General features: G+C 41.4%; 1 long non-coding RNA gene across 3 annotated transcripts in view; it reads right to left on the minus strand.

Moving 5' to 3' along the window:
- The window catches only part of LOC118686736 (uncharacterized), a 51399-nt gene that overhangs the window by 21823 nt on the left and 5794 nt on the right, over nucleotides 1–23782 (minus strand). For all 3 annotated transcript variants that reach the window (XR_008508366.1, XR_004980225.1, XR_004980224.1), the window contains exon 2: nucleotides 23348–23456. This is a non-coding gene — a long non-coding RNA (uncharacterized LOC118686736). The remainder of the gene's footprint in view (nucleotides 1–23347; nucleotides 23457–23782) is intronic.

The following is a 23782-nucleotide window of genomic DNA, read 5'->3' on the forward strand; positions in this document are numbered from 1 at the left end:
GCTGGTCTGTGTGCTGCTGTTCCTGGCACAGCAGCTTTAGTGTGCCTGAACCACGCTGAGCTGGTGTGCATGCCTTCCCCACAGCCTGTGGAAAGCCACGGTCACTGACACAGGGTGCTGCCACCAGGGCTGTTACCTGAATTGAATACAAATCTGATCAAGCCTGTCTCACACACACGCTTTCCCTTTCTCCCTCCCACAGAACCACCAACAATGTGAACTGAATCTTAAGTCTGAATTCCAAGTAAGTCACTCTTTCTTAAACTCCTCACACGTGTTCTAATACCTATTTGTTCTAGAAAATGTACTTAATTGAAAGATTTCTTGGTGTAACTTAAATGTCCAAAATACAGCTTTTAGACCAACAGATGTAAAGCAAATAATTTCAAATTAACATGGAAAGACCATTTGCCTTTAAGTTCTCTTGTTCCAAGCTTGGAGGCTCTGAAAATTGGTAGGGATCATGGCAGTTTTACTCACCAAAGCTTAAACATGACTGAGAGATATTTATGTATTGTGTTGAAGCTTTTTGTCTGTGCCAGTCTGTACTTAGCAAGTCATGGGCAATTTCATAATTACAGTTTTACCCAGCTGTATTTTGGATCACTTGTAACTACTGCAGAAATACTGAAGTGATCATGCAGGCCCTCATGGCTTTTGCGTGCTGAAGAGAGTCCATTACAACCCAAATTGAGTTATTTCACAGCAACTGAGCATCTCCTTGTCAAGCCATGGCAGTCAAAGTCTGACAACCCTGGCTCTCAGAAGCTGTTTACATCTGTCAGCTCTTGATCTCACCTTGTCCCCTCAGCCATCAGGAAGAGGAGAGTCTGCAGAAAGGACAAGACAGCTCTAAAAGAGCTGGATGAGGAACAAGTTATGCCTCCAAGACCTGAAGCCCCTCAGTGATCTTTCTCCTGCTACCCAGGCAGGGTACTCTTACCTATGGTTAGCCCTGATCTCAGAGAACAATCTTACAGCCTTTGAGGAGACTTCTTGATGGAACCCCTCCAGCACATCTCTTATTTGGCTATATGTTTTATCTGTAAGCTATTTTCTCTTGTTACAGAATCATCAGAGTCCATGGATCTTATGCATGCTATACTCCATCCAGGTCATGAAATCCATTGTGTAGATTTTTCAAATTCTTCTGCCTTCAGCTCCAGGTGAGGAGTGAAATGGGTGGGGTGGCCACATGACTATAGCAGAGCTCAGCTACCATGGGATGCCAGACTCTCCTGATCCTATCTGCATTAGGGTGGCACAGGTTTATCAATGGATGGCAGGGGTCAACTAATGGTAGATAAAATTAACCATGGACCCCTTCCAAAGACATTAACTTTCTCATCCTGGGCACAATGATGTAACATTCTCAGAGGAATAGATGAAATTGCCTCTATTCTTGATCTATTGCTGTCATGAAACTTGTTTACATTGTCCTGAAAACTGTTTGTGTTGTGAGGGATTCTTTTTGTTGCGAAAAGAATGCTAAATTTGTGAAGATGGTCAGTTATTGAAAACCTGCATGTTACACAGGGTGATATGTTTTTATATTATGCTGCATACCTCCTAGGAATATTTTGTTTATGAGGATACTTTACTGCTTCATTACTTCTTTTTGATCCTGAATATCTTCAGAAAACAAATATTTCATTTAAATGCTTTGAACATCTTTTGAAACATGCAGAATAAGGCATTGCAAACATTCTTAAATGCAATGCCTCTCAAAGCATGGTTTATTTCCTCTGCTAACTAAGCTTGTAATGGATTTTCTGCCAGCTTAGGTCTGTAGTCTATTACACCAAAGTAACAGTGCTGAAGTCCACTGTTACAAGTCCAAAGGTTTCTGTTTCCTTCTTCTATGTTGCCAGAGATTTGACTTTGCTCTGGCAGCCCCATTGTACCAATCTCAGGGGGTCAGATCTGCAGGCTCAGCACTTCTCAGCAGTCTAGGCAAAGTTGAACCATGCTTGCTCTGAGGATGAAGCAGAATGGCACACTTTGCTCTTGCTTTTGGAGACATCAAAATTCAACTGAACAGCGGTGGCAAAAGGGCTCTGACAGGACTGCCTCAGAGAAGTTCATGGTACTAGGGCTAGGTGAGCTCCCTGATCACAGAACAGGAGGCCACAGTCTAGTTCAGCTCTTTGCACATATAAATGCCTGCAGTATTCAGCTTTTATTTGTTCTGCACCCCATCACATTTGAAATACATATATATGGTACAGCTGACCTGGGGAGATGAAGGAAGTGGAAAACTACTTGGTGTGTAATTTCCACCCCAACTCCTTTGTCAGGACACCATTTTTCCACTCATGTCTGTCTGCTCTTGAGCAATGGTCAGCTTTGCTTACATCTAATGCCAGATTTAGATGCTACCAAGTAGTTTAACATATGAAGACAGAGAAATTCAGGTTTAACCTTGAGACCCAGGGTTATCTCAGAACTCCTGACTGAGAGAGTCAGGTTTCCCCTACTCTAAATTCAAGTAACAAGCAAGTTCTCCTTTGCAGGCTACTGTGCCCATACTACCTAACAGTGATGAGGTAGTCCCTTGAACTGGTGTCACAGTCCACAGAAGTACCCTGAATTTTGTCTGACCTTCAAAAGGGGTCATGTTCCCTGATTCATTGATTGGCTTTGTAGTTGATTGGGTGTGACATTAATGTTATGTTCACATGTATTTGTACTCACCACTCAGAGCATTTTGACAGAGTATGGTGCAGACGTGTCACTGCATGAAAACTGAGAGTTTGTCTGCACTAAGAATTCAAATTAATTAGACCACAATAGTTTTCAAATTGGTTTCATTTTACAAACCTGTACAACCCTACTCTGAGGAACTTACTAAAAGTATAAGAACACTTAGGCTGGCATCACATACACTAACAGCAGAGTATTTGCTCAGAGGAAGAGCTGTTGAGCTCTTATGTATTTGCAGATACTGTTTTATTAAATCAGATTTCATCTCAAGAGAAATTAAATAAGAGAAGGGCAAGGGAGTGCTGGCTATTATCATTCTCTGCATCTTTCTTGCATTGTTAAGTCAGTTTATGGAATGGTTATATGGGTATTCTTGCAAAACTCATTCTAATTCACTGCATGATCTTATTTGTTTAGTTTGGTTCCAAAGAAAGGTGAGTGTAACATACCAGTGTATGTGTTCTCAACACTAGAGCTCTCTTACATGTCACCATAGATATGCTTTATCTCACATCTAGCACCTAGATTCTTATTTTATTCCCCAAACAATCACAAGAGAATGGTTTCAGAGAGACAAAGAGAAAATATCTGTTCTGTTTATGATTCAAAAGTGCACAGGAAAAACTTAAGAGTAAGTAAAACTATCATATGAATTGTGAGGTCAATGGAAGCCAGCCATTGTTTTGTTTGCAGTTAAAGTTCAAAGTGATCCCAAATTATGCCAAAACCCCACCCACTTTGGCTGAAAGACAATCACTGTATTTGAAAATAAGTCGAGAAAGGGATGCTTAATCAAACTCGAGGCTTCTGCCTTCAAGCCCTACAGATAGACTTAAAAAGGCAAATATACCCTGACCTGACAATCCAGTACCGTATCTACTTTTTCTCATCCTTCTCATCTTTGATCAATCCCAAGAAAGGGAGGAGAACAGACTTAAGGAGGTGGGTAGTCCCTGCTGTATGGCTGCTGCTTGCAATTTCCACTATCTCTATCATTCTCATGCAACCCTGTACAGTCTCTTCTCTGTCATGTTATTACTTCAACTTCATCTAGCTATTTTCCATCAGCCTTCTGATTCAAGACTTTTCTTCCTCTGTTTTCTCAGTTTGTCACATTCATCCACAGTAATTCCTTTTTCTTCTCAAGGAACCATTCCATCTCTCAGTTGTATGTCATCACAACTTCATGCAATTCACAGCTCTTTTTACTTCCAATCAAAAGAAGGGTCTTGAATTAAGATGTTTTTTGCAAACAATTCACCTCCATTTCCTCATTTAATGTATAGTTGTTCTTTGGTCACCAGCTCCCTAAGCCTCTCCCCAAGACACTCCATCCTCTGAGATGTGGTCTGCAAGGAATTGTTATACTTTGGCCCTTCCTTCTTGGTTTCACCTTCTCTTACCTACTAGCACAGTATTATTTCTCACCATTCCATATCCTCTTCTATGTTTATTTCCCATTTTCATCCATTACAACTTCTCCTACTAATTTATCAACACCTGTCACCTGGATTGATACTATAGTTCATCTCTGAGAGAAATCCTGCGGGAAGGATGGTCTTCCTTATCACAACAGTGTTCTGTCCTATTACAGAAACATCATCCCCTTGTTACAGTTTGGCTCCTGCCTCTAACATTACATCCTCCCGCCAGTTCTCTTTGCACAAGTTGTTACTGATTTAATCTACTAAAAAATGGACCATATTAATTTTCCCACAACTCCTTTTATTCTTCCATATCACCAGATTAGAATTTTTCATGTTCACAGGGGCTCATCTTGCTTCCAGCCTGGGACAACAAATGCCACTGCCACTACAACAGAACAAAATAAACAAAACAACTCCAACATTCCCACCACAACAACCAACCCCCTCCCCCTCCAAAAAAAAGCAAAACCAAAGAAACCAAGAAGACAAAATCTGTCAGCCAGAGCTTATTTCATAAGCAAGAGAGTATAAAGAAGATTCAGTTCCTGAACAAAATACCTCAGCATCCTTTCCAAGCAAGCCTCAGTGATGAGGTGAACCATTAGATACAATGCAATTCTTCTCCAGAGTTCTTCCTTGGGCAGGCAAGCATGATCCCCAATAGATCAACTGGGGATCATATTCCTGGGCTTACCTCCAACACCCGTTTGGCACAGGGCCACCTGCTCCCTTACATCCTTAAAAGCATTTTCTCCCTATTACTCTGCTCTTTAACTTCTCAGTACACTGGTGATCCCATCCAGATGGATGTAGCTCACACCTGTGCCCATCCCCTCCCCTCTCCCTGGACCTAACCTGCCATTCTTCCCTCCAGTGCAAAGCTAAAAGCCTCTCCCAGCTATTGACATTCACCCTCAGTCACTGCCTTCCCGAGGTGCTGCCATGCTTTCCTTCCATCTTAATGCTTTTTTTAGAGCCCTGCTTCACTAAGAAGGCCTTCAGGAAGACCATTAGAAGAGATCTGCTGGCATCATTGTCTATCAGGCTGTACTGCAGCTTCTCAGCTTCCTCCTATCCTGCCAAAATGCCTTTAGCCTTTGACCCAGACTAAGCTCCTCAGGGTGGGCTTTGACACAGACCAAGCTCCTCGGGGTAGGAATATTTGTTTGCTCAGAATCTGTTAGCACTCAGTCCAAAAGCAATCTTCTGTGCTCTGGCAATTAATAACAACAATTCAGACGCCTATGGCAGAACATTTCCATGCTTGACAACTTTATTTAGGGAGATATTTCCCTCCTATTTTGTTTTCAAGTATCTGTTTTACTTAGCTGCCTTACTGGTCCTCAGGCAAAGTGGGGGAAAAGGAGGACACTGCACAGAAATCTCAAGATGAATAAGCAGAATGGCAGTGTTCCTTGAAGACAACTGCCTTCAGGCTGAAAATAATTGTGTCTCAACAATTATTGTTTTAATCCCTGGCCCAGTACACAGAGATTTCAAACCCATGATCTGTAGGTCACTGTGTTTTTCCCTGCAGCTAAAAACAAGTCATAAATTTATATCAATATCAACAGTTTCAGGCTTCCACCTCACCATTTACTCACCACTACATTTTATTTTTTCCTTTTGACATTTTCAGTACAAAAGTTCAGCCTGTCATTTCAAATTGCTCTTTCAACCCAAATTTAATTTAAAATAAATAGAAAACAAAAAGGAACATTTCTTTGGGTTTTTTTCCCTGAACCAGTGGAGATTTGTGGGATGTTTCAGGGAAAAAAAAGAAAGAAAAGGGGGGAAAAATTACTTCGTGTGTCTCCAGTTTTTCTCGCATTTTTACTAACCCAAATATTGTTATTCGTAAAACTGTAATTTGCAAGCAACTGCTTTAGTCTGGATAGTACATTATCTTCTTCTGGTTTCCAGTGTTGGAAAAAAACATGAACATTACTGATGCCATTGCCACAAGAATGCCACTTCAGATAACTGAATGGTCGTCTACCTCTTCAGCACACCTTGGTGGCAGAGTGCTCCATCAAAGCACAGCCTTAGGCTTTTTGCCCAAGAACTGTTTCTGCACAGAGCTGTGCAGGCAGATTTCTTGGAGAACATCCCTGCAAACCCTATGGCCACATCCCTGTGATAGGAATGTCCTGCAGCCAAGATATTCCAGGTGCCCTTCCCATGACCATCCATCATCCTCTGTAGAGCTTCTGTGAGCCAACAAGGTCAGATCCATGAACCTTGGCATGGATGCAAGCTGTATTTTAAACACACCAAAGAGCAAAAGACATCTAAGGTGCATCCTGACCTTGTAGATCACATTACATCTGCACAGCCAGGCTGAGCTGGGTTCCTTGCCCAGGGTCATCAGCACCATGGTGACCCTTGGGCCAGAGGCAGCTTCCCGCACTGGAGGCTGACTGCATGACCTCTGCACCTTCTGAGGCTTCAGCAGACTGGGCTTCCTGGAGTCTGGACTCTCCACACTCCCAGCCCCCGTGCCTCTTGCTCACCTCTGCCTGACTTGCAACACTGCTTTTTCCACAGCATTTCATCAGCCTGTTGTAGCAATTTGGGCCCATGCTCGCTTTCAGGCTGTCTTTGCCAACCCTGTTGTGACACTGCATGTTGGAGAAACATGCACAATTCCAACAGCAAAACTATTTAAAATGGTCATCCCTGCAGTTCCTTCAGCAGAAAAGACTGGACAATAACATGGAGGAGAATGTTAGCATTTTGCAAGTTACAAGTATATGTGTTTGCATGCATTATGTATTATGTGTTATGTATTTTCTGTGAATACCTGAGCCTTTTGCTGGATGTGCAAGGTAGGTAGAGCAGAGGGAACTACAGTCGTTAGGGAAAAGTTAAGTAGGTAAAAGGTTAAAATAATGTCACTGGCTTGGGCTTCCCGAAAGAATGCAACCAGTTATCTGAGATCAGAGTTAACCATTCACATATGCTGAGGTGCCCTGAGGGGGCAAAATAGAATCAAACTGCTCCCATTGGTACAGAGAATTAGAATTCATTAGGGAGAGGATCACTGAGGCAAGAGATAACCTAATAAAGAAGGGAGGAGGTTACAAAAGGCCGACTCTCATTTTCACAATGATTGCACAACCTGCACAGTATGCCCATCAAATGATTCTACATTAAAAAAACCAAACAACAAACAAAAACCCTTCAGTCTCCCAAAATACAGTGAGCACAGTTTTTAATGAGATAAACTGAAACAAAAACATTCATGATCTTGCATATTAAAATTCACATCTGTGCATTTCAATATGCTAATTCACCCATGCTCCTCGCTGTTGGCCCAGAGCCCACATAAACATGATTATATATGCTGTATTTTATAGGTGGACCCGTATATCTTAAGACTAACCAGATTAGACTGGATTTGCACAACCTGGCCAAAGACTGAAGGAGCCCCTGCACAACTGTTTGGCAGCCAAAGCAACTCTTTGGTCCCACTCAAATACTTCTAATAGCCTTTTTCCCAAGTCACAAAATGTTCTCAATGTATTACTGATGGAAGCTGTGCATGTTGCATCACTTCACAATACAATTTTAAGTCAGTTATCCTTTTGAAATACATCATACATGTCTACTGCTTGTAAAGATTATTTGTCTTCTATTATTTGTAAAAACTCTGTAAACAATGTTGCCATTTCATATAAAACAGAGATTCACACTTTTGCAGGAGAGTATGCAGACAGAAGTGTCCCAAGGCCGTTTTAGCACCATTTCATAATGGCATTTTTACATAATTTTTTCCTTATACATATTTAATGTTTACAAATACCCATTTGTTTTTAAAATACTTTATTACATTTAAGGGCTTACTAGTAAAAATTTCATCTTAACATGTTTCTATTTTATCTAAAGTACAAAGTGCAGACAGACTCAATCATGGCAATGATTCAGCTGAAACTCCTGGTCTCAGTGACAGTTTCTTGAGTAACAGAAGAGGATTAAGTACCTAGCTTAAAAGCTACTTTCAAATCAAGTAAACAAACTGGTCTGAGGTTCACCACACCTTTCTTACCAAGGAGTCTCTAGCTGAAAGGCATAATGCAAAAGAAACACCTGTCAGAAAATTCAGTGGCAATGCTTCTAGGCATCCCACCTCAAGTAGTTCCTAATATGTTACGTTTACACTATATTTTAGGTTACTACTCTTTCCTATCACACTCACAAAAGGAAAAAACTATCTTAAGCATAAGAGAAACAGAATAAGGAGGTATGATTACTAGGTGAATCAATATTATTTTTCAATGCTGACTTGTCAAAACAATCCAGCTTTGCTACTTGGGGTCCTCCTGAATAAAATGTGCTGTCTCACTAAAAACATCTACCAGTTCCATCAACTTCTTCCAGGGGCTGGTCAGCTCACCTTGTTACCAAATAAAATACATCAGTCCAGCCACACTTCCTCCATAGCTCAATTCCTCTTAAGCCGTCCCATCTCTTGTTTTTTCTCGAGTCCTCATTGAGATCCATCATATCCATGTGCAGAGTGGGAGGGTAGCAGCAAGTCATGCTTGCAGGGAAACAGACCTTTAAAAAAACTGCTGTGAAATTAGTCCTAGTGCTGTACAGGCAGAGCTCAGACACCAAAAGACAGATCTCCATCAGAGTCACAACTCTTAGTGTATACTGAACCCAGGAAAAGAAACCAGGAGAATCACCTTGGACAAGACAACCTATGTTTTACCCACAAGCCCTGAGTCCCAGCAGAAAGGAAAACGATCAGAAATAAGTCTAATTTCTAGGAACAGGCAGCTCAAAACTACTTTGTAGGAGCTTCCAGCTGACCAAAGAAAATGGACTTAACTGTGAAAGATTGTAAAAAGAATGAAGAGTAAGGTGCCTTATGAAGTTGAGATATGTAAGCAGTATAGTTTAAAGTACAAAAAGAAAGAGGAAACAGCAAGCAGATCTGTGACTAAGAAGTTTGGTGAACTTCTAACAAGAGTCATAATTACATACTTGGGACAAGAAGTGTTTTGCAAAATAGTACAGGGAGATTCAGAATTAACTTTGGACAAAGCAAAGAGAATTTGATGGCCAAAGAAAGGCACAGCCATCACACTGACCTATGGCAGTGCTCTGATACTGTGAGCACAGATCCGAAGCAGCAGATGAAAGCACATGTGAATCAGAGCCATGAAGGACAGCAGTGCCAAAATCCACATGAAATCAAAGAATACTCTGGAAAGATGTTCAGTGCTGAAGTTTTTTTCTATACTTCATCATAGAATCACACAATGGTTGTGGTTAGGAGGGCTCTCTGGCTCTCTTAACCCCTTTGCCAATGCAGGTTCACTCAGAGTAGGCCACACAGGATCACATCCATGTGGACTTTGAATGTGTCTAGAGGCGATTTATGTCAGCATTGCTCTGTTCTTATCATGCCAAGCTGTCTGAAAGGGTCTCCCTCTTCCCCTGCTCCTTTGAAAAATGTTGACTTTTTTAATCTCCAAATGGATGATTTTTGATTTAGACTGCAAAATTGTAAAACATGCAGAATGAAAGACTGGTGAAGGGCAAAATTCCGGGCTGAGCTGACATGTCAGTCCAAGTCAAATACACATTGTTTGGTCTCTCGTGAACTGCAGCTGTGTCATGGACCAAATCCTGAATAAAACTGTCAAATGTCCTAGCATGGATAGCCAGAGCAGTATTTTTGTGGCCTTATTACAGATCTAAAGAAGAACCCTCAGATTTAACCCAGGTTCCATTTGAAGGAATCAGGGAGATAATTCCTTACATTAGAAAAAGATGAATGGCAACTGTGAAGAACTTACAAAACCTCAACTAAATGTCTCATCTGGAAAATGACATTAATGGTGCTGCAGAAGCAAGCATACCCAACAGAGAAAACAAAAGAAAAATGTGGGAAAAACCTCCCAAGGGAAAGCAGGCATGGGTGCATTGGTGGCAGGAAGGTAAGCACTGTCTTCGATGTGCCTGGCAAGAATAAACACCAGGCTACGGTTCAGAACACCTCAGCTCTGGGTGCTGGTCTGAGGGATGTATGAGATCTCAAGCATTGCACAGGACATCCCTGGGATTAACTGAAGGGTCAGGTCTCCATTTCTCCAGTGGGATACCTGGGGTGAGACTCAAGGCTCATTTCCAAATGCAGCTCACAAATGCCAGAAAGGTCAGAGAGAGAAAACACTACTTTCTACCAAAACAACAAAAATTAGGTCAAATAGTAGAAAATATCAAATCCACTGTTTAATCTAAACCTAGTATTGCTGCAACAAATCTTTATCTGTTGGAAGAGCTTTCCTCAGTCTGTAGGAGATGGCCTGGACTGTTTACCAATCTTCCCAGCATGTTTGGAGGTCAAATTGTATCACCTTTCATGTATGTTGTTTTCCAAGAACCACAGGAAAACAACACCCCCTTAGCAAGAGCTGATTTAGGTATTTGACTGTTTGCTTATCGGGTTAAGTCCTCCATTGACAAACCTTTCACACTGATTGAAGAGTACAAATTCCACTGGAAAAGAAGCAGTCTTAAATACAATCTTATTTAGCAAAATACTTGAAGCACCTGAGCTTATCTGGCCCTTTAAATTTCTAAAAATCTTAAACTTCTTGACAATGCATCTCATTGATACTGACCACCAGCAATTTGCCTTCAGCAAGTTTATTACAAAATCTGCTTCTGTGCTTCTGGAAACTAAAAATTACACTGCTAAATAAAGCCCCCAAAATCCCAAAATAGTACTGGAAAATTAATTTCTCAGAAAAAGAGGGAAAACTGTCTGATCTGAAATGTACGACTTCTGCCATCACAGCCATTGCTGTTAATGCTCAGTGATTAGGGTGAAATGTAATAAGGATTACAAATGGAGAATAGCTTATTAAGCAATTTATTTCTCCCTTTTACCAGGGTTGGAAAATTCCCTACAGTGTTCCCCTGAGCTTTCTGCCCAGGATATTTAAAGATTACTGCTAATGCAACTCTGAAAGATTATGCCTTAGTATAACAGATCAAATCAAGAAAATTAGTCTGGTTTTCTTTCTAAATTTTCTTTTATTGTCATCCTCCTTCTCCCTTTAACTGTTTTGCCTGAGACCACAATTTATCACTTTGATAACACAACAGTGGCACATTAAAAAGTGCTTTGAATGAAAAAGAAGGTGTGCTCCAACTTCCAGTAAGGAGAGTCTGTATAAAAACTATGAATGAAAGCTGCTTCTTTTTCTTTTCTTTTTCTGGACTCCCATAGATTTTGCTAGTGCTAGTTGTGGGCTCACTGCACCATGTCCTGCTGCATGGGATACATTCTGGGGCTTTTCATTTCCTTACAGATCTTTCTTCTCCTGGCACCCATCTGGTAATTGTTTCTGCTTGAACATCAACATTACAAGACATTTTTGCAGCTCAAGTGCTTTTTTATGTTATGTACCCCCTATTTGGGAATAAAGAAGAAATCTCTCTCTCTCTTAACCAAACACATCTCCAAAACCTATTTAAGAGGTTTTTTAACAGTGAGGTTAAAGACTAGAGCAGATTGACTGGAAAGGTTTGCTCAAATTTAACACTAATGTAAATTCACTGAGTTCAGAAGCAATACAGCAGAGGTAAATTAAATCTTTTGATCCACACGTATCTGAAAACCACAGACTTCTTCAGACATTACCTGAATTAAAAAATAAAGTTGTATTTTTCATGGAAATAAATATTCAGTGCAAAAATCAGTAGTATCATTACCACAGAAAGTATGTACTGACACTTCAGTTTTTTAACTCCATGTTTAGAAAATGACCAAGATGAACGTGCAAGTTTAAAGAAAAATACTCCATGTTTAGAAAATGACCAGGATGAACATGCAAGTTTAAAGAAAAATAATAAGTAGGCTGAAACTGTTAACAAGTGAAAATAGAACTTTCCAGTGCCATCAGAGACATAATTTAATGTCCTCTGGTGTTAATGGAATTACTCCAATAGTTTCACAAAGACTGTTTTGGAGTTAAGAGGCCCAATAGCAGTGAAATAAAATTACTTTTGGTCTGGAAGAGAAGATTCAAGATCAAGAGTGGCAGTAGCCATAGCCCCTTTCTTCCTTCTGCTCATTGCCCTGCACTGTGCAGTTAGTGCCCGCAGTACCAGCTGCTGAGCCTCAGCACTCCTCTGCAGAGAGCTGAGAGGCACCCAGGCAACACTGCCAAAGGGAAAAGGCCTAAAATAATAATATAACAATACCCTAAACACTTACATTGCCATGACTAGGGTGATTTCCAAGACCTCCTCCACAACAGAATGGGAATGGTTTGAGATGCAAGCAGTAGCAAGGCCAGCTCACACAGAAACAGGAAGAAATAAGTAAACAAAGACCAGAAACGGTGCCTAAAGGCTCTAGTGCTGACATCAGTAGCAAAATGACTTGGTTAGTGTTTGTGTTTACCATATATAAAGGAAAATATCTATAAGCCAATGTTAGGTGAGGATCCAAGTAACAGAACTTGCAATGCAGGGTCTTACAAAACTGTGGATAAAAATCATTGCTTAATAAAAATAGCATCCTTGTACTTCAGAATTAAACAATCCTGTTCTCGGTGCCATCAGGCACAGTTGTGTGCATCCAGCCTCTCATATACATTCTTGACCAACTTCTCCTGTCCCCCATTTCTGTCATGATGGTCAAGAGGACAGCTCAGACTTCTTACCTTGGTGGGAATCTAAAATTAATATTAAAACAGCCCCTTAGTGTTCAAACAGCCCCTCAGTATTCATGAGTCTATTAGTTCATCAACATATTTCTTGGCAGTCTCCTTCCCATCCTGCAGAGCAATCTCATCTGGCTAATATGACATTTTAAATAAAGATACTTTTTTAAAATATGGAGGTACCAAAAAAAACCACCAACAAAAAAACCTGTACTCACCTAATTTCACTTCCAGATTCATTAGTGCTTTTAGCTTTCAAGCCAGTTTGAAGGTTTATGAAAACAATCTGCTGATGCATGTCACTGATATATCTCAAAAAGGTAGACCATAGCAGCATCACTTCACATGCCCCTTCTGATTTTAGGTAAATCTGTTTAGTTTAGCAGTATGAAGAACAGGATTAAAGCCATAAGTGGTGTTTGTGTTTTATACAACAAATGCACTGAAATGCATTTCTTGCAGTGCTGTGTGTGCTGCTTGCCAGTGCTCTTCACTGCACATTTGCTCTTGTGTACCATCAGAGCAAGACAGCCACTATTTTCCCCTGTAATTATTTCAAGCCAAATTCTTTCAGACAGATACAGCATAGCATACTCTGCCTAAAAACAACCTGCATAGGTGCTGAATTAATAACCTGTTTCTGTGAGATTATCTTTGGACAATCTTCATCTCAAATTGTCAAGCAACTACGTTTCCTATAGGTTTTTGATCACAGGTCCAACACAAATGAGGGAGGCTGTGGCTTTCACCTCCACAAATCACTGGTGAGAGGAAATAGCAATATGCAGAAGACTGACTGTGAATGTCCTGACCACACAGAAACAGATGGATAGTGGAGGAAGAGATTCCAAAGCACAAAAGAGAGAAAAAAAAAGTAATGAAAGATGACAGAAAAATTCTGGGAAAATAAACTTTATAATCTTGATGATCTCCCAGTCTATCTCTTATCCTTATCCAACTGCCACTGAGTATCCTACGTATATGTCAGTGGTGCTAAACATTATTTATTACATCAATATTAAATGGTTGTCAAAATTCTCCTGGATGCCTCATTAATAAAAAGCTGTATTTCCTTCCTGCTGATCTGCAGTGTTGTGGTAGTTTCCTCAGATTGGGGCTTTGTGCTAAGAGAACCTGAGCAGCAGTTAGCATGGGCAAGTCCACCATTTGCATACAAACAGCTTTATGCAGGCCTGAGCAACAGACACCAGAGGAAAAACTTCCAATGTTTAAACACCAGTTACTCCCCTTTTATCTTTCATCATCCTCCTCCCTTGTTATTCAGTTAGCTGAGCAGAGCAGTGGGGTAGGCTGCTGGCAGCTTCCCTGGGCCTCCCTTGTGCAACCCAGCCCAGCCCTTAAGTCAGATCTGCTGGGAGAGGACTCTGTCCCCACATGAGTTTTTTCACATGGGATTGCCAGTTATCAAACTAGACAGACAGAATAACTTGTGACAATTCAGGGATTAAAGTCATTTATTATCACTTGCTAATATGTATAGGGTTCTCTCTTCCCAGGAGCTGCATGTTGGCAACCAGGAGCAGGTCAGAAGGAAGGACAGCCTGAAGAAAGATAGGGCTCTGAAGACCACCATCTCCAAAGGGAGGAGGCCAGTTATAACACTGGAGAAAGCTACTGAGATGCTGTTCCCTGGATGAATTATTTTTCTTCTTCCACTGTGTGGTTTTATGTGACAGCACATATTCTGGCTGGTGACCAGTCACTAGTAGGGTTCCACAGGGTTCCATTTTAGGGCCAGTTCTCTTCAGTATCTTCATAAACAACTTGAATACAAGATTGAAAGGTAGTCTAAATTTGCTGATAATACTAAACTAGGGAGCTGTTGACTCCCTCAAAGGCAGACAGGCCCTGCAGAGAAAACTCAACCATTTAGAGAGCTGGGAAATCACCAAGTACATGGAGTTCAACAAGGAAAAGTGCTGGATTCTGCACCTGGGACAGAGAAACCCCGAAAATACAGACTGGGGAATGAGAATGCTGGAAAGCAGTGCCATGGAAAGGAACCGGGGGGGTTGCTGGTTGATGGCAAGTTGAACAAGAATCAGCAGTGCCCTGGCGGCCAGGAGAGCCAACTGCATTCTGGGGTGCATCAGGCACAGCATGGCCAGCCAGGCCAGGGAGGGGATTGTCCTGCTCTGCTCTGCACTGGGGCAGCCTCACCTCGAGTGCTGGGGGCAGTTTTGGGTGCCACAATGTAAGAATGACATAAAGCTGTTAGTGAGCATCCAAGGGAGGGCAAGGAAGATGGAGAAGGACCTTGAGGGGAAGCTGCACGAGAAGCAGCTGAGGTCACTTGGTTTGTTCATCCTGGAGAAGAGGAGACTGAGGGGAGACCTCATTGTGGTCTCAACTTCCTCATGAGGGGAAGAGGAGGGGCAGGCACTGATGTCTTCTCTGTGGTGACCAGTGACAGGACCTGAGGGAATGGCCTGAAGCTGTGTCAGGGGAAGTTTAGGTTGGATATGAGGAAAACAGTTTCCACCAAAGGGTAGTTGGGCACTGGAACAGGCTTCCCAGGGACATGGTCACAGCACCAACCTGACAGAGTTCAAGAAGTGTTTGGACCAGCCCTCTCAGTGCCTCTCAAGAGGCACCTGATGTGACTCTTGCAGTGTCCTGTGCAATATCAGGAGCTAGAGTTGATGATCCTTGTGGGTCCCTTCCAACTCAGAATATTCTGTGCTTCTATGCTGTAATATATTAGTCATGTAAGTTTGACTTGTAGGCCAAATATCTGCAAGTGCCTCCACAGAAACAGCAGTGTGGGATGTGTTCAAGCAGCAGCAGAGTCTATTGCTTCATTGAGCTGCTGTTTATTAAGTTTTCAAAGATTTGAAACCATTCTCCTGTGGACTTTCTGGCTGTTTTCAGAGCATGCTTAGTGCAAGCTCACTGATGCACCTGGAGCAATGAACCGTAAGAGATGGTCAGGATTTTCAAATGCTGAACTCCTAATGATACTTAAGAGATTCCTCTATATCTAGTATCAAAAGGCATTGCTGTAGGCTGATTTTAGTGGAAATCAAGTCTTTCCAGATTCCTGGCTTTTGCTGGAATCAGTATGACTCTGATAAGAGTGGGAAAAACTCCTAGTGGGTTTCTTCTACATAGGTGTATGCAGCAGCAGGGGAAAAAGGTTTTCAGAAGACCAAGGGGCAAAAACCGGCCTGACTCAAGTTTAGCTAGATTTTAGAGAACACAAAGCTACTCTAAAAATTTTCTGGTTTACCTCACTACCTGGAAAAATCTGCTCTGTTAGCAAAGAACCTGGCGAGATCCCTGTTCACCTTTCTGAATGGCCCAACTACCAGCTCAGGGGACATGAGACTTTCCTGCCTCTGCAGCTGTCAGCCATAAATGGGGTTATCTTCAAAGGTATCTAGGACACAATGAAAACCATAGGAATTGAGAGGATGCTGTTTTGGAAAGTAGTGTATTGCAGCAGACAAACATCATCTTCCCATAGAGATGAAGACAGTATTGTTTTGCATAGCCAATAATTCTGCTGACATTTTAGGGAAATTACTGGAAAAATTGGCGTCTCCAGTATCAAGCTATTTTTAGGACCATTCAAGATCATTTCAAGACAAGTGATTGATGAATTTGGAACAACATCAAGAAACAGAGTAGCTATCAACATGGTTTATGCAGAGGTGATTCAGGATCTGAAATAGGTTCTCTTCTAGCTCATAATTTTTTCCACACATTTTTTTTAACCTTCCCCTGCCCTCAGCTGATGGATGAATCATTATCCTCTGACAGTCCGATGTTAATTAAAGATTATTTGCTTTCTATTTGCTCCAGAACCTTTCCTTATAAGTAACATAAATCTGGGCTTTGTAAATTATTCTCATGCCTTTGTAAGGTTTCATTTTATAAAGCTTCCTTAAGGACATTTTTCTACAACACACAATTTTTACTGTATAGAAGGCAGCCTGACCAGCAGACAAAGCGAACATTTTATTACCCAAACATATCTCCAAAAATATCAGTAGATTACACAAGAGACTCTCTGCTGATGCAGCTTTCCTCCTACATGATATGGCAGATGCCAAGAACTTTTGTAACCTTTGCCCTACATAAGTCTGAAGGACAAGCAATGAAATGAGAAGACATGGTACCTACAGATGATGGTAAGCAGTGCTCATGGGCCTAGAAGCAAGAGGCCAAAAGACATGGCAGAACAAATAAGCTGCACTGTACATATGTCTGGAGCAGTCTGTGTGGTGCTGAAGAGAACTTCAGCACATTCATTTCACTAAGTTGTGTTGCTGAAAAGAAGTCAGAGCTGTGAACCACTCAATTACTCCTGCAGGATAAAAGCAAAGGTGACTCCCTTGCCTGGTGTGTTTCATACACAGGCCAATTAGATCAACACTTGTTGCTCTGAGGATCTGGAAATTGCGGCTGTTCCACCTGCAGAGCACTCAGGCTGCTCCTAACCCGGCTTGTTGATGTTCAGCAGTGAGCAGCACAGCTGGGTGCTGGGCTTAATGACACAGGGGGTTTTAAATGACTGTTCTGCCTTTAGAGCAAAAATAGCCTCAAGCTGCTTTAAATTAGATCCTAGCCAGACTGATATATTAAAAAAAAAAAAAAAAAAATCAAATAAACCCTCAAGGCTGCCCTCTAATGCCAGCATCAGAATTCTGCTCAAGCAGCCCTTCCATCAGGTAACATTTGATGAGAACTTAATCGGGGAGCTGAGCACTTTGCATCAATAACTAGAGCAAAAAAACACACATCCTACTTCTTAACTAGCAGATATTTGATCATTTTAGCACAGAGGGAAAAAAAAAAGAAAAATGGAGAGAGGTGTCTAGTGCTACTCACAAATTCAGCTAAACCATGCCCTGAACCATATACTCTGTTTCTCAATAATTTATGTTTTATAAAGCTTCCCATAGTCATTGTATGGTTATGTTGAGGGTTTTGTTGAAAGAAGGGTGACTTGCTTATTATTGAAAGGCTGTATTTAAAATGCAGCAATGTTTTTATTTAGGCAAAAATTATATTAATAAGCTTAGTCTAACCAGGGTATATCAGTTTCTTAAGAATTGGGAAATATTAACTTAGGTGACAATATAAATGCCTAACAGCATGCTTGGATTGCATTAACTGTATTTTTAGAGCTGTATCAGCTGGTGTCCATGCTAGCAACATTTCATCATCTGGTGAAAATTCTGAGATCTGATGAATCAGGCACTGTTTCATAATACTGAATTTCATGCATCTGATCACACACACACAGTTTATTTTTAGCAATTTGATGAGACAATAAAAGGAGAGTTAGAAACCTCAGGCGCTGGTGACGATCACTAGAGGGCAGTAGCCAACCCCTAATGTTCCCACAGTTCTGCAAAGCTTTGTAGGCTTCCACAGGGGAGCGAGCGAAGCAGCCTTCCCGGTGGCGACGCTCATGTGATGGAAGAAAAGCCTGCCTGTTTGCCACGAGTGTTAACACTGTTCGACATTAAGTTATTTTCTAAAAGTTCGTGGTGACAAGTAATACAGGCAATGTCGTTTCTTTATCTAATGGTGCCTGTCTTCAGCAACACAAATGGGCTGGGGAAGAATTTGGATATTCCCACCTTGCAAATGCCAGGACCAAACTGTGGGACTTATTCTCCACTCTCTCCTAGCTTGTCAGCCACATGTGCCATGGGGCACAGTGACATTCCAATCAGCATTTTATATAGATCTTCACATATTCATATAACAGTGCAGAAGTTAGTCCTTTTTATACCACTGCCATTTATATATTATTTTCATGTACATACATATATTGGGTGAAACAATGCCAGATCAGTAGAATGGAGTAAGTGATTCCAATGCTTGTCACTGAGAAACTCTTCCCAGTTCACCTTTCTAGCACTGACACTTTCATGTTCTATTTTCCCCTACCCCATAACCAAACAAAATTTATTTAAAAATGCAGTAACTAATGTTCAAAGCACCACAACAGACTGGTTGCCCAGACACACTCCTATATATGAATGTGAAGGAAGAATGGGACCTCAGACCATGCACAAGATGGTTCACATGCTCATGACATGTAAAGTAGCTGTCCATCAAAATGCACATAGCATTAAAGCTAGAGGGGACATGGGTACTTCTTCCCTGCCTGCTATAATTAATTTAAAAATGAGCCAGATGAAATGAAAAATGGGTGGCACTATATCTAGCACTGAATACACTTTCTAGTATTCCTAAAACCGTTATGTTTTCACTTAGAAAATCTAACTATATTTGTGCTTTACACTTCTGCTTCAGAATCTAAGGATTTCATAAAAAATACTTTTCTATTCTAATGGTTATGCAGAATACAGAAATAACCAACCTTCTGACTAACCAGCTTGTTGTTATTGCTGACAATTTTACGTTCCTGACTTTTCACTTACCTTAAGAATTTGGGGGCTCATGACTTATGAATTCAATATGCTCTTAATTTTACCCAGAAAGGGAGAGTTGTTGCAGAAATATTTGGTTACCATCTGCTACTCCTGTGTCAGATATACACAGTTTTGGCAGAAGAATGTCCCTACAAGGTATGATCAGGGCTCTGTTATTCTCTCTCAGACATTAGATAGACATGCACTAAGAAAGAGTCAAAGAACAGGGCGAGCAAGGGATGATGCTTACCCAGAATACTTTGACAGCTTTTAAAGAAAGTGTTTGCATTTAACAGTCATGTTTTGTTGTCTAGCAGAAGAGATCTCACTCTGCTATCACCAAAGGTACACTTATGCAAGAAGTGATCATTTTAAAGCCAGGACATGCAAGCAAATTTCATACTTATTTTTGAGGAATTTTGTGGGATCTTCACATGCTATCATAACCTTTTGGATTGCCTTTGGGCAATGAGTTCAGAAACAGGAGAGGGCTATTGGCTGTGTGCAAGACAAAGAACTTGACTTGAAGAAAAGCAACCTAAACTTTCCAGAAGCAGAACACTTTTCAGTGCTCAGTCAGAATGGTAAGACTTTCACAGAACAAAAAGTCAGATTGCAATGGAAAGCCTTTAACTCTTGAAACATGCCTTTTCCCAGTAGCAGACAGAACAGCACCTCCGAGCTGCATGTTCCTCCCTTCCTGGCTGTATTCATCTCTCCTCTCTTTGAATAAAGGAGACAAGCAAACCTCTAGATAACTCAAAGCTGCTATGGGATACAGAGAAACAAGTGCTGACTCAGCCTTCAGCCACAGAGACCACTCAGTATCCACGACAGAGAGCCAGCAGGAGGGCTGGCCACCCCACCTGCACAGCAATAATGAGGCTGCAAAAGGCAACTGGTTGGGGCTGCAGTCCTTGTCTAGAAGACAGGCAGACTCTGAAGGAACCCTGAGGCATCAGTCCCTCCCTCTTTTTTATTTCACAGTATAAACTTTATATTATCTGCCTTCACAAAGTCTCTGAAATTTTAGACTTATGCTGCTTGCCATATGCTAATACTGGATTAACCTCACAAAAGCCAGCCACCAGTGCAGCATGCAGGACCATTGATATCACCTCCTTGTTATACAGGGGAACCTTAAACCTAAAAAGCTTGGCACAGGCTGTGCATAATGCAGCATCCTAATTCTCTGATTTAGCAACAAGGGCACATTTCAGAAATAATTCTCTAGAAGCCAATGTAGCAGGGACTAGTGTTTGGTCCACTCAGTCTCTGGGAAATCAGAGCAAAGCTGGGCTGAACCAAAGAATATTGCTTTGCTGAAAAGTCCTGTAAGTCCCCAGTCCACTTGATAAGCTCAGTACTGAGGGTTCATAATAATAAGATGCTTGAACTATGGCATTACTAAATTAATAGGCTTTGCAGAGTCCATAAATCTCTCACAGGGGTCCCCTTTTCCACTTCAGCTAGAAAGAAGGTAATGGCTAGGAGTTACAACAGACTCTAGAGGGAATTAAGCTCTGAAGTCCTATTGAATTAGCATTGTTTACAAAGCAGTCATAAGTATAATGGATGTTAATGAGTCTTTAATGGGCCAAGTTGCAATACAACACGTGGTGAAGTACAATTAACAGAAAGACTGTGCTTCCCTCCCATTTATTCTGCTTGACACAGGTGTAGAAACCCTGAATCTAAATTAATTGTCCTGTTGAGAACAGAGTAAAAGAGCTCAACTGCTGTGTAGAGTAAGAAAAAATACATTTTTTCTATGCCAAACCAAAGTGGGGCTGAATTACACCAAAACTAAATGTTCACAGAGGAAGTGCACAGAACTTGGTTGAGGTTGGCAGACATCTCTGGAAGTCATCTGGTCCAGCCTCCTGCAAGCATGGCCACCTAGAGGCAGTTGCCCAGGACCACATCCAGACCCACAACCTCTGTGGGCAACTTGTGTCAGTGATTAACCATCCTCACAGCAGAAGAGTTGTTTTCTATTACAGACAGAAACTCCTATGTTTCTGTTTGTGCACATTGCCTCTGTTCCCATGACTAAGAACCACTGAAAACAGTCCAGCTCCAACTTCTTTACACCCTTCTTTCAGTATTTGAACACAATGGTAAGCTTTTCCTGAGCCTTTTCTTCTTTATGCTGAGCACTGTCAGCTCCTTCAGCCTCTCCTCCTATATGAGGTGCTCCAATCCCCTGATCATCCTCATGGCCCTTTGCTGGAGCCCCTTCAGTGTGGCCATCTCTCTCTTGTACTAAAGAGCCCAGAACTGGATCCAGAACTCCAGATGTGGACTCTCCCAGTGCTGAGTCAAGAGGCAGGGTCACCTCCCACAACTTGCTGGCAATAATCCTCCTAATGCCCCCCCAGATACCACCGGCCTTCTTGAGGCACACATGCTGGCTCATGTTCAACTTGATGTCCACAAGGACCCCCAGGCCTCTCTCCACAGAGCATCTTTCCAGTCAATCAGCCCTCCAGCAGGTGCAGGGGGTTGCTTCTTCCCAGGTGCATGACTTTGGTTTCCCTTTGCTGAATTTCATGTCATTCCTCACAGCCCATTTCATCAGCCTGTTGAGACCCTTCTGGATGACAGAATGATTCTCTGGTGTATCAGCTGCTCCTCACAGTTTTGTGTCATCTGTGAACTTGCTGAGGGTATGTTCCAGATCAATAATGAGGAGTTAAACATGACTAGACCAAATCTGAACCCCAGGGTACACCAGGAGTTCTAGACACTAGATTTTGTGCCACAGATCATCCTCTCTGAACTTCACAATTCAGCCAGTTTAAGTTCTGCTCATCCAGCCTGCACGTCATTGGCTTCTCTTCAAGGATGTTACAGGAGACAATATCAAAAGCCAAGCAGATCACAGAATCATAGAATAGCTTGGGGATCTTAAAGATCATCTTGTTCCAACACTCCTGCTGTGGTCAGGACACCTTCCACTAGACCAGGTTGCTCAGAGCCTCATCCAATCCGGCCTTCAACACTTCCAGAGATGAGGCATCCACAAATTCTCTGAGCAGCCTGTTCCAGTGCCACCATCACAGTAAAGACTTTCTTTCAAATAACTAATCTAAACTTACTTTATTTCAGTTTAAAGCCACTACCCCATGTACTGTCACTATGTGCCCCTGTAAAAAGTCCCTCTCCATTTTCCTGTTAGGTTCTTTTCCAGTACAGAAAAGCTGTAATAAAGTCACTCTTCTTCAGAACATCCACTCCTCTTTCCTTATCCACCAAGCTAGTCACTTCATCATAGAAGATTATTGGGTGGATTAAGTATAACTTCACCTCTGTAAAGCCATGCTGAGCAAAAGTTTTTACTCTTGTTTGGTTTTAGTTTTTACTAAGACTAGAGAGGAGGGGCTAGACATTTTTCAGCATTAGACATGTCATTGCAGAAAAAATCCTTGTATTTTCTGCCTCTATTTGTGCCAGTCACTAATCTAGCTATTTAGCTATTTAGAACACCTTGGTCACAAGCAATTTAATGTACACCTCCCCACTGATTCATGATTACCTAAATCCCACTGAAATTAATTTTAGCACTCTGTTCTCATTCTGACAGGCTGTCATTTAAAGAGCAACATATTCTGTCTCAATAGTGACGTGGCTGAGAAGATAGCTGTCATTGGGAAAAGTGCAAACATCTATCCACTGTCTTGGGGGGACTCACCTTGTACAAACACGCAGTGAACAGTCTTAATTTTTGCCATGTATACACATTTGATGGACAAAAGCTGTATCAGGTCTTCTGTTGATGTAAATCAGCCCCTATAAATGGCTATAACATATATAACTACACCTGATTTTAATCAGTGAAACATTTTACCCAGTGTAATTCTGAATACATTAGCTATACTACATATAAATCTAAACAGAAGCTTAAAATCTTGTATCTGGGAAGAAAGTCAACAAAGAGATATTACAAATGACAGGAATGTATGAAAATGACTTTCAAGTAATCCGTACTCAAAAAAGTTTGTACAAAGAGTAATCTAAAAGTAATCCATATCGGAGTTTACATTCCCGAAAAGCTTTTAATCATGAAGAACAGAGTATGTTATATTGAAATTATACCACAAAACATACTTACAGTGAACTGTGCCTCCTCAGACATAGAATTTGACAAGCACATAGCAGCACTCAGGAGCACTACTGATCTGGAAGTCCTGTCTTCCACCACAGAGATACTTGACAACTTCCTATGACAAAGATCAAAGTTTTAGAGATTTTAGGATCAAAGTTTGGCTTACAGGCTTATTACCATATCTCACAGAATGAGAAGAACATCATCTCCTGCAGCACAAACAGCACCTCTTTGAGCACTCTAGGATTTTGAGGAGAGCCCTCTGAATCTACCCAACAATACAAGAGACTCATAGTTACAAGAATGGCTTCTTCTGTGAAGGACCATATTGACATGGAGTCCCTATCATGTTCTCATCTCCCCCCTGCTGATGCCACAATTCGTGGCAGGTGAGCAAACAGAGGAGCACGGTCCTTCCATTAGGAAGGAAGACACGGAAGT

Source organism: Molothrus ater, chromosome 4 (assembly GCF_012460135.2).
Source record: "Molothrus ater isolate BHLD 08-10-18 breed brown headed cowbird chromosome 4, BPBGC_Mater_1.1, whole genome shotgun sequence".
NCBI classification, from domain to species: Eukaryota; Metazoa; Chordata; class Aves; order Passeriformes; family Icteridae; genus Molothrus; species Molothrus ater.